We start from the raw sequence: 10,132 nt of genomic DNA, 5'->3' as shown, positions 1-10,132 counted from the left end.
TTCTTAATTTCATTTTTGTAGGTACCGTTTCAAGAAAAGAGCCAAAAAGATACATAGGAGCGAAGGAAAAGGAAGGAATCGAGAAGCTAAGCAGAAAGGCGAACGAAATGAGAGGAGCATCCACTAGTATCGAATTCTATCTCTTCTTTTTGTACTTGTATGTGATTCTTTAGGTCTATAAGTGGTAGTTCCCATTTTGTGATTGTGTGTTAGCATCTTCGAATAGTGTGAGATCATAGAAAGTTGGTCATATGATGATGATGATGACCTTATTCTAAGAATTACACAACACTAGTCGACCATCAAGAAGTCATCAGGAATACTCAAACTTATATATGAACAGCCTGACTAGTGATAGAAATAGGCTAGTTGAACCTAACTGAACTCGGATGACCATGGGTGAATACCGTCAGATGTACAAAGTCGGCCAGACTAGTGATAAATATGGTCGTAGGGATTATGAATATGAGGGTAACCCAGCCCGTAGGAGTCTTCGAGACTATCGACAAGCATTTGGGATGACCGCACCTGAATTTGCCAGTTGCTGATGACCATAATTCTATTACTATTGATAGACCACGTAGAAGTCTTCGTGACTATCGACAAGCATATATGGACGGTACACTTACTGATGGCAATTCCCGACCCAATGATTCCACTCAAAGAGTCGAGTCTATGTATTTACATGAAGGTAGTGAAGAAAGGACCATGGAAACAATTAACCCAGTTTGTGCCATTTGTGCGTCCTTAAACCATTTGACCAAATATTATCCCATGATCCGTGTTCCTACTAGAGTCGTCATCTAGTTATACTTATGTGTCGCATTATGAGGAGACTTCTGAAGATAGTCTCCAAGCATTTTTAGAGTATCAGACTACTTTCAATCGAGATATAATGGAGATCACTGAACGAATGTTCAAACTTGTTGATAGAATTGAGTCAGAGCCTATTGTCGACAAAGAAGGGGTTTTCGCACCCCAAACTCAAGAGGAGACTAGGAATAACGGTCAGGGTAATACACTTAGCCCTAGTCTTAAGTTAAATGTCGAAGTAGCTCCTGATAGACCCTTTGAGCATGAACTGACCGATAACCCTTATTGCTCACTCCCTCGACCATTTTCATCTCATCATGATCGGACTACACTAGATATTGATGTTCAGGATAATAACTCTATTAGTAAGTTTGGGGATCACACAATGTTGAACTATCCAACTTTTAACACTTGTGATTACTTGGATGAGTTACTTAGAATGGAAGTTGTTGTAACCAACTATGAGGCTCTGGATACCTTTTACCTTATTTACCTAAGGAAACCACGGACCATGACTTGGTCCTTGAGCCTATTGCCTTACCCTTAGAGTCTAGTTCGACTTTCCACATGATCTCAGACTCAGTCGTTAATCCCTTTTCGGACACTACAGACGTATTCCCTAGCATGTCTACGGACTTACAGGATGTTCTATCCACTAAGCTTGCAGACGACTTTTTACCTTCGAATGACCTCCTGACACTTCACTTATATGTCGACCCTTTGGACGACTTCTTAGTCGTCGCCCTTAGCATTTATGCTTACCTAGTGGACCGTGCATCCACTAAGTTTCGGGATGACTTATTTTCTTCTATCGTCTCACTTGCACGTTATGGCTCTTATATTTTCGTGAGACAAATTACTTTTGTATGTAGCTTTATTTGGGTTGACCCCCAAATCTTTCGTCTTTCGCTTTATGATCGTTAGGCCGATTAAGATGGATCTTGATGTTTGTGCGTAACATCTGTGGAAACCCTCCATGAGACATAACTCGTGCTCTTGTGTGAAAACAAGAGAATCAAAGGCTAATTGCATAGCTCAACGCAACCGTGTATACCCGCGTTAGTAGTAGATTTATATATGGTCATGTCTTTTATGTGCTTCATTCTCATTATATTTGTTGATATTTTAGGAGTATTTCTTACTTGTTTTACTTAAGAGGCGTGGTTTGTTCCAAGTGTGGGGATAACGGTGAGCTTGTCATCAACTTGGAACCTATTTATATGTGAGTCTTGGTGTTATCATCTTTTATCTCCTCTGGCAATGGTAATATCTCTCCACTCTTATCTTTATATTGATGTGCCTCTTAATCTTTTGGTGAGTGTATGCTTAGAACATTGAGGACAATGTTACTTTAGGCTTGGGGATGCGGGATAGACCATAACCAATGCATGACAATGGGTTTCAAAGACAAAAAGGCTCAAATTAGACAAAATTTGAAAATTTTGAACATTTTGAGTAGATTTGCATGTGAATGTAGTGATAGTTTTAAGAATATTGATACATATGTGTCGAGTTGATGAGTCTTGTGATTACTAATGACCATTGCATGAAAGTCGAGTCTTTTAGTGTTTGTGTTGTACCATAGGAGTGACATCTTAGTGAAGAAGAACTATCTCTAAGAAACCTAGAGTAGTCATTAATGAAGACTTAACCCATGTGAGAGCTCAAATCCTAAATCGTCATTCGAGTGTACTCTTCCGCGTTAACTCTGAGTAGAATGAAAAACTACTCAACCTCCTAACCTATAAAAGAGCTCATTTGATCTCGCATGCTCAACTTTCTTAGCCACTGGGAGTGACATTAGGATAACGAATTAACCTTGTCCTTGTAGTCCGTGAAACCCGATAAGAGTGTCAACTAGAGAAAGGCGGATACTCCATCACCATCTATCATCTTATATTCCGAGAACGAAGACATGAGAAGAATGTCAAAAGCAAGTAGGAAATGAAAATTTGATTGCAAGAATATAGTATTGTGTGAGTTGTAATAAGAATTTGTGGCAGGAAAGATTTGAGAAAAATTCCAGAGAGAGAGAAAGAGAGAAATATCCAAGACAGAGATTAGAGAGAGAAATCTAAGAGAGAGTTTCAAGAGAAAGGGATGAACCCGAGAGAAGTAGAAAGATTAGAGAGAAGAAAAAATAAGAGTTATTTCCTTTTTGGCCCCGTACTTTGTGACCAGCTTCCTTTTTGGCCCGCTATTTTTTGTAAATTCAAATTTGGCCCCCATTTGTTAACACCATCAGTAAACTTTAGTGGTCAATTTTTTTGTTTCCACAATTGCTCTTGTTATAAAAGTAATTTTGTAAATTCAAATTTTGCCTCTTTTTAAATATGGGTTGATTCCCAAACATTTCAACTTATTTAGAACAAACTAGGGGGTCAAATGGAATTTATTTTACAAACATTAAGACACTTCTCTCACCTCCGTCTCATCACCTCTTTGTTCCACGTCATCACTCTCTCACCACCTCATCATCTTCTCCGGTTATGGTCGTCGGCCGACCAAAATTTTCGGTGACTTTTTTTCTTCTCTCTCTCTCTCTCTTGTTCTTCTTCTTCTATCTCTAATATCTCTCTCTCTAATTTCTTTCTTTCTCTAATATTTCTCTCTAATCTTTCCATCTCTCTCTAACTCTCTATCTCCTTAATCTCTCTCTTTTGACCCTCTCTCTCTCTACATATATCTCCGTCGAAGGGGATGAGCCCCATCTAGGTATTCCATTCAGAAAGGGTTTCTGACTTTATCTTTTCTGTGGTCCACATTGAATTATCGTTTGAATATAATTCTAATTAGGGTTTCTCTATATAAGGACTAATTAGAGAACAAAAAAGGTGTGGAATTTTCTCAAGAGAAAATCAATCTCTATAAAATCAAGTGGAGAGGGGATTTTAGATAAAAAGCTCTCAATCTATCTATCTAGTCAAGAAGAAGGAGTTCTTCATCTCAAACTTTAATAAGGCCCTAACTGACTAAATAGAGAGAGTTCAAGTCAACCTACTCGGCGTCTCAAGTAGAGGAACTACACTTTGGAAATCCTAATCTTCCAAAAAGGTGTTCGAATCTAAGTTCGAGGGATAGCGAATAAGGTATTCTTCTTCCAATTGTAGTTCATTTTTAGTTCTTGCATTTTATCCTGGAAACTAGTGTTAGACGTACTAGACGTCTGAGATTCCGCTAACAACACTAGGTGACACAAAAATCGAACTGTGGCGTCAGAGCCTCTTCCACGAACTAACTTTGGCTAGACGATTTAGATTTGAACTTGTTTAGTTAGATAGATAAGTTTGTTTAGATATTCGAACATGAGTTTGATTAGTTTGAATGAGATTTAGGCTTAATCGAATAGGCTTTGAAGGATTTCAATAAGTTTAAAGCTTTAAAAATTTCGGTTTTGAAAATGGTTTTCGAAAGAAAATTTTAATGCTTTAACAAGGTTTTGAAATTTTTTTCAAATATGACTTTTTCGATTTAGAATCATTGAAGAATAGTAGGTGAAAGAGAAAGAAAACAAAAAAAAATATTGGGTCAGAAAGCTTCCTGTCCGGCCAGGACGTGTCTGGGCCAGACATACGCGTCCTAGTACTAGTCCGAGACGTGCGCGCCTGGGATTCTAGGTCGCGTTCTAGGACGCGACCAGGAACTCCTAAAGCGTCTCGGACTTGGAGTTCGAGATGCAAAGGAAGCTTACCTAAACCAAACGCATCTTGGACACGTCTGGGTAAGCCTTAGGCGTCCCAGACTTCTAGTTCGAGACGACCCAGGACGAAAGCCAATGCCAGACGCGTCTAGGAAGGCCTAGGACGGGTCCGGGAAGGCCTTAGGCGTCCCTATCCATTGGGTCAGAACACATTTTGACCTATACCAAGCCAAGCTTGGCTTGGGCCAGAACGTGTTGGCCCTAGGCCAAGGCATGTTCGGCTTATGCCAAAGCATGTCTTTGAAAGAGATATCCTTCTTGAAGGAGATGTCCTTCTTAGAAATGTCTTTCGACCAAAGATGTAATGCGAGCAATTTGTCGGATAGGATAATTGATGAAGAATATCATCAAGTGCGGACGATTTAGGGGTCTTAGTGTTTAGTTAGAAACTAACTACGATCATTGAATCACGAAACGATTCGCGACTAACTTCGACCGAATCCTACATCGGGTTACACCAAAGAGTGTCGACTTGATCGGAAGATATTACTAGAGGGATGAGACATATATACACGGGTTGGACTCATAAGTATGTCCAAAAGACCTCAAGAAAGTTTGGGAAAAGATAGTACAAAAGACCCAAACAAAGGAAATTTGGGTCTGGCACCTAAAAGGGATTTTAGGCCCATAATAGGGATCGACCAGCCTAAGTGGACCGACCAGATCTTCCCTTTTAGGGCATATCTTGGCCGGCCATAACAAGGGAAATTAGGAAAATAGAAACCTCTTTTTATTTTCGACTATTTCCTAAATCTTATTCAAAAAGGCATTTTGGGAAACCTAATTAGGGTTTTACTCTAACTTAGGGTTCTATATAATGTCTCATTAGAGTTTGAATAAGTGGTGGAAAATTCTTAAGGAGCTTTCAACCTCTACAACATCAAGTAAAGAAAGAAAGAGAGAAAATTCTCAACTATCTATTTAGTCTGAAGAAGAAGGTGTTTTTCATCTGACCACCATTGAAGTTCTAGATATCCAAGAGGTGGGAGATCAAGTTGATTGCTCGGGTGTCTTGAGTAGAGGAGCTACAATTGGAACTCTTGGTCTTCTTAAACGATGAGAATGGTTCGAGGAAAAATAGCGATTAAGGTAATCTCTAACTTCTTAGTACATTATTAGCTTATGCATGAGATCCTCGGAATACTAGTGTTAGACATTAGATGTCTGAGATTCCATTAAGAACACTAGGAGACTCCATAACGCAACAGTGGCGGCAAAGCCTCTTGCCCGTACCTAATTTTGGCTAAGTTTCGGACTAAGCTATCCTTGTTTAGATAGATAAATATGTCTAAAAGTAGCTTTAGATGTCAAATTGTTTAGTTTTGAATGGGATTTAAAATTTATTCAAATTGGTTTGAAAGTTGATGATTGAAAAGAGTTTTGAAAGATTCAATTTTGATTAATTTTGATTTTGAAATTTTTTCAAAGAGTTGATTTTAGTTGATGTTAGAAGTTGTTTGAGAATCAAATTTGGGGTTTTAGAAGGTTTTCTAATACATGGAATAACAGCTTTGGAAGCAAAAGAAAAAGAAATGGAAATTTGCAACTTTAGAAGTTGCTAAACCTGGCTAGGACGTGTCCTGGGCCAGTCGCGTGCACGTCCCGACCATCTGGTCGAGACCGTTTCGGACATAGAGTCCAGAACGTGTAAAACTCGGTTTCCCGGTCGAACCCGGAACGGTTGGGCACACGAGATTTCCACCAGACGCGTCTGGAGGCTTTCTATGCCTCTTGGTCTTCATGACCGAGACGGCCTAGGACGTGCCCTATGGCAGACACGCGTCTGGCCCAAGATCAAGATGCGTCTGGCCTAGGTAGAACGTGCCTAGCACGACCCAAGCTGCTGGCCTAGGTCCGTGTCGTGCTGGGGCCATGCCGAAGCACCTCATGGGTTTTGGCCGAGACAGCCGAAGGCCCAGAAACGATTTTTCTTCAAATTTATTTTTGAAATTATTAAAAGTCAAACCGAGTTTTTCCGAAAATGACCCGGGCCATCCGAAGGCCCAAACAGAGTTTTTCTTAAAATTGATTTTGAAAATCATTAAAGATAAAACCGAAATGCACCACCTTAGAGTTAATTTTCATTAATTTTAGAAGTTGTTTGAAATCAAATTTGGGTTTTTAGAAGGTTTTTTAATACACGGGACAACAACTTTGGAAGCAAAAGAAAAAAAAAATGGAAATTTTCAACTTTAGAAGTTGCTAAACCTGGCCAGGACGCGTCTCAAGCTAGTCGCTTGCACGTCTCAGCCATCTGGCCGAGACTGTTTCGGACTTAAGAGTCTGGAACGTGTAAAACCTGATTTCCCGGTCGCGCCTGGGACGCGACCAATAGTAACCAAGTCCGTCTCGGACAAGTCCGAGACGGTTGGGCACATGAGATTTCCACCAGAAGCGTCTGGGCCGTTCCTAGGCATCTCGGTTATGGACCGAGATGACCTAGAACATCTCGGCCAGGGACCAGACGCGTCTGGAGGGTTCCTATGCCTCTCGGTATTCGTGATCGAGACGGCCTAGGACCTGCCCTAGCGCAGACGCTTCTGGGACGCGTCTGAGCTCTATCAAGGCACGTCCCAAGCTGCTGGCCTAGGGTTGAGCCGTGTTTGGGCCCTGCCGAAGCACCTCTAGGGCTTTTGGCCGGGACACTTCATGGGCCTTGACCTTTAGGGACTTGGGCCTTGACCGAGGGTTGTCTCGGGCCATTCCGAGCTAGGTCTATGGCCATGGGCCGAGATTTTTCGGGTCTTGACCCGAGTGAGAGTCTTTTCGTTGAAAATCCGATTTTTCTCCCAACTCCACCCAAATTTTACCGAAATTGTTTCGGGCTACCCGTAGGCCCAAAACGGGTTTTTTTAAAAATGATTTTGGAAATCATTAAAAGTGAAACCGAGTTTTTCCGAAATTAACCTGGGCCATCCGAAGACCCAAACAGAGTTTTTCTTAAAATTGGTTTTAGAAATCATTAAACATAAAATTGAAAACGTACCATTAGTCAAATTTTTCGAATATAGACTTAAGGTCTATATGTGACATAGATATGTCGAACAAAAGTATCTCCCGGATAATCATGCATATGTAATTGATAGCCTCGTATATTAGATGAATGCATGTGATGTGAATGCGGAAACTAGTATGGCCATAGAAAGTTTTTCTCTTTCATTCTTGTTTTAAGCACCGATGGGTTCCAGTTGTAATAAATTAATTTCAAGAATTATACGATCTACGAATCGTTTGAGTCTTGTAATTAGAGTTTAGGGCCTATGAGTCCATTGGAGAAGCTTAAAGATGGATCCAAATTCGAGTGGGAGAACTCAATGGGGGTTCGAGGTTGGCGATCCGGACGAACTAAGGCGAAAACAAGAAGAAACCTAAGAAGATTAGATCTTTTAGGACTAGGGGTTGTGAGGGGTTGAAATCGCGGGTCAAGAAGTCAGGAGGACCGGGTCGGTGACCGAAAGTCAGACCTTTACCTGTTAATACTTTTACGGGCACCGACGACGTCTTTGGGCTTAACCTGTGACAAAAGACAAAAACACACGTGACCGTGAGATCCTTGGTTCACCGGGATGGTGTCGGCCTAAGGGAGCTCCGACGGTCAAGTCAGTAAGCTTGACAAATATTGAATACGAATAATAAACCGGACACAGAGCTATGAAATTATTTATCTAAGCAAGACGATCATTGAGGGAGAAAGTAATACAACCGGGTGTATGATTGCCTAATTCTCTAGTCGTCGAGTGAGATAAAGTACTTGCACCCTTTGGTCGTTAGAAGTGAGAAAGGCCAGTCGTCCTCCTTGAAAAGTAGTTGCCATGAGAGAGAAAGATTAGCCGTCTTTCTTTATCAGGTGATTCTCTAGAGAGAGAACGATAGTAGCAGTCGTCTTCCTTGATCAGGTGGTCGCCTGGAGAGAGAAAGATCACTCGTCTTCCTTGATCAGGTGATCGTCTAGAGAAAGAGAAAGAAATAACATGCACTGGACATCCAAGACAGATCTCTTTTTAATCTCTCTTTCTTTCTACCCCCTCTCTATATTTATATAACTCTGGCGAAGGGGATGAGCCCCTTCGCCGGAGAAACCAGACCGAGATCTGGTTGTTGAAGCCAGATCTCAGTCTGGTCAAACCACACCTTGAAGGTTTGGTTTCTCCGGCAAAGGGGCTCCTCCACATCGTCGGAGCTATATGTAGGAGAGAGGGAGAGAGATGAGGAAGAGATAAAAACTAAATTTAAGTTTGGAGGTCGTTGGAATATTTAACGGGTCGACGACCTTCACTGGAGAAGATGATGAGGTTGTGAGAAATGATGTGGATGAGAGAGAGGTGAGGTGTGTTTTAATGTTTTGTAATTTTTTTAAGTGAATTCCAGTTTGCACCCTAGTTTGTTCCAACACGGGTAGAACATTTTGAAAATAACCCATATTTAAAATGGGCCAATTTTGAAATAAAAATCACTTTTATATGAAGGGCACTTATGGAAACAAAAAAAATTAAGCATCAAAGTTAACTAACGATGCTAACAAAAGGGGGTCAAATTTGAATTTACGAAAAACATGAGGCCGAAAAGGAAGCTTGTCGCAAAATAGGGGGAAAAGGAAATAACTCAAAAAATAATGGGTGTGGTAGTTGGAATGAGGGCGAGAGGTGGTGGTCGGAGTGAGTGTCGAAGAAGAAGAAGTAAATAAAACATTAGAGGTAGATAGCGTTTGGAGGATACAAAAAATTACATAACATTTTTATTTCCACCCAAATTTTTTTTTTATCCCAAAAAATTTATTTATTTCCTCAAAACATCTATTCACGGCTGAAGCATTGTTGTTGAATAGTGCTTGAAACACCTATCTCTTTGTGGGTTTGAGCTACCCATGGGTAATTGTCTAATTGATTAAAATTTTGGTTAATAAGTTGGTCGAATGATTTGTTCGTTTTGTGTACTAATTCAGAGATCTGACTTTGTTAGTCACTAATCGAGGTACCCTAGAAACTACTCCTCCGTCCCATTTTGTTTGGGTCTTATTCCTTTAAAGGAAGTCTCAAATGTTTGTCCACTTACTTTAAATAAGAGTCCTTTATTACTAATTTTATTGACATTCTCCAATCCACCCTTACTTTCAATTGGTTCTACACTACTTCCAATATAGTATTTATTGTAATATTCTAAAATAATTATGGGTAATTTAGGCAGATACGTTTAGTTAGCAAGCAATAAATGAAAATCCTTAATAAGTTGGATCTTCCAAAAGGTCAAACAAATTGAGACGGAGGAAGTATTTAGTACGGTTCTTTGTCTTTTATAAGTAAATCATTGAAAACCCACTAACTTCCAAATTAACATAAAATGCCAAAGAAATAAAATAGTTTGTATTTCTAACTAATAGTGTTTGAAGGGTCGGTCCTGGGCTTAGGCGACCCAGGCGGCCGCATAGGGCCCCCAAATTTCGGGGGCCCCCAATTTAAATGTTTCTATAATATTATTATATGTATTTTTTTAACATAAATACATATCATGTTTGGGCACTAGAGTTGGTAGAGTAGTTGATTAGAAAACCCTAGGTCAAGTGTTCAAATCTTGTGGTTGTAACATTTTTTAATCTTTTTTTTTTTAAAGGGACACTAAAAG

The sequence above is a fragment of the Eschscholzia californica genome, unplaced genomic scaffold (genome assembly GCF_041429995.1).
Source record: "Eschscholzia californica isolate CP2 unplaced genomic scaffold, dmEscCali1.0.p SCAF_4, whole genome shotgun sequence".
NCBI lineage: Eukaryota > Viridiplantae > Streptophyta > Magnoliopsida > Ranunculales > Papaveraceae > Eschscholzia > Eschscholzia californica.
The sequence above is the reverse complement of the archived record's forward strand: the minus strand, read 5'-3'. Positions refer to the sequence as shown.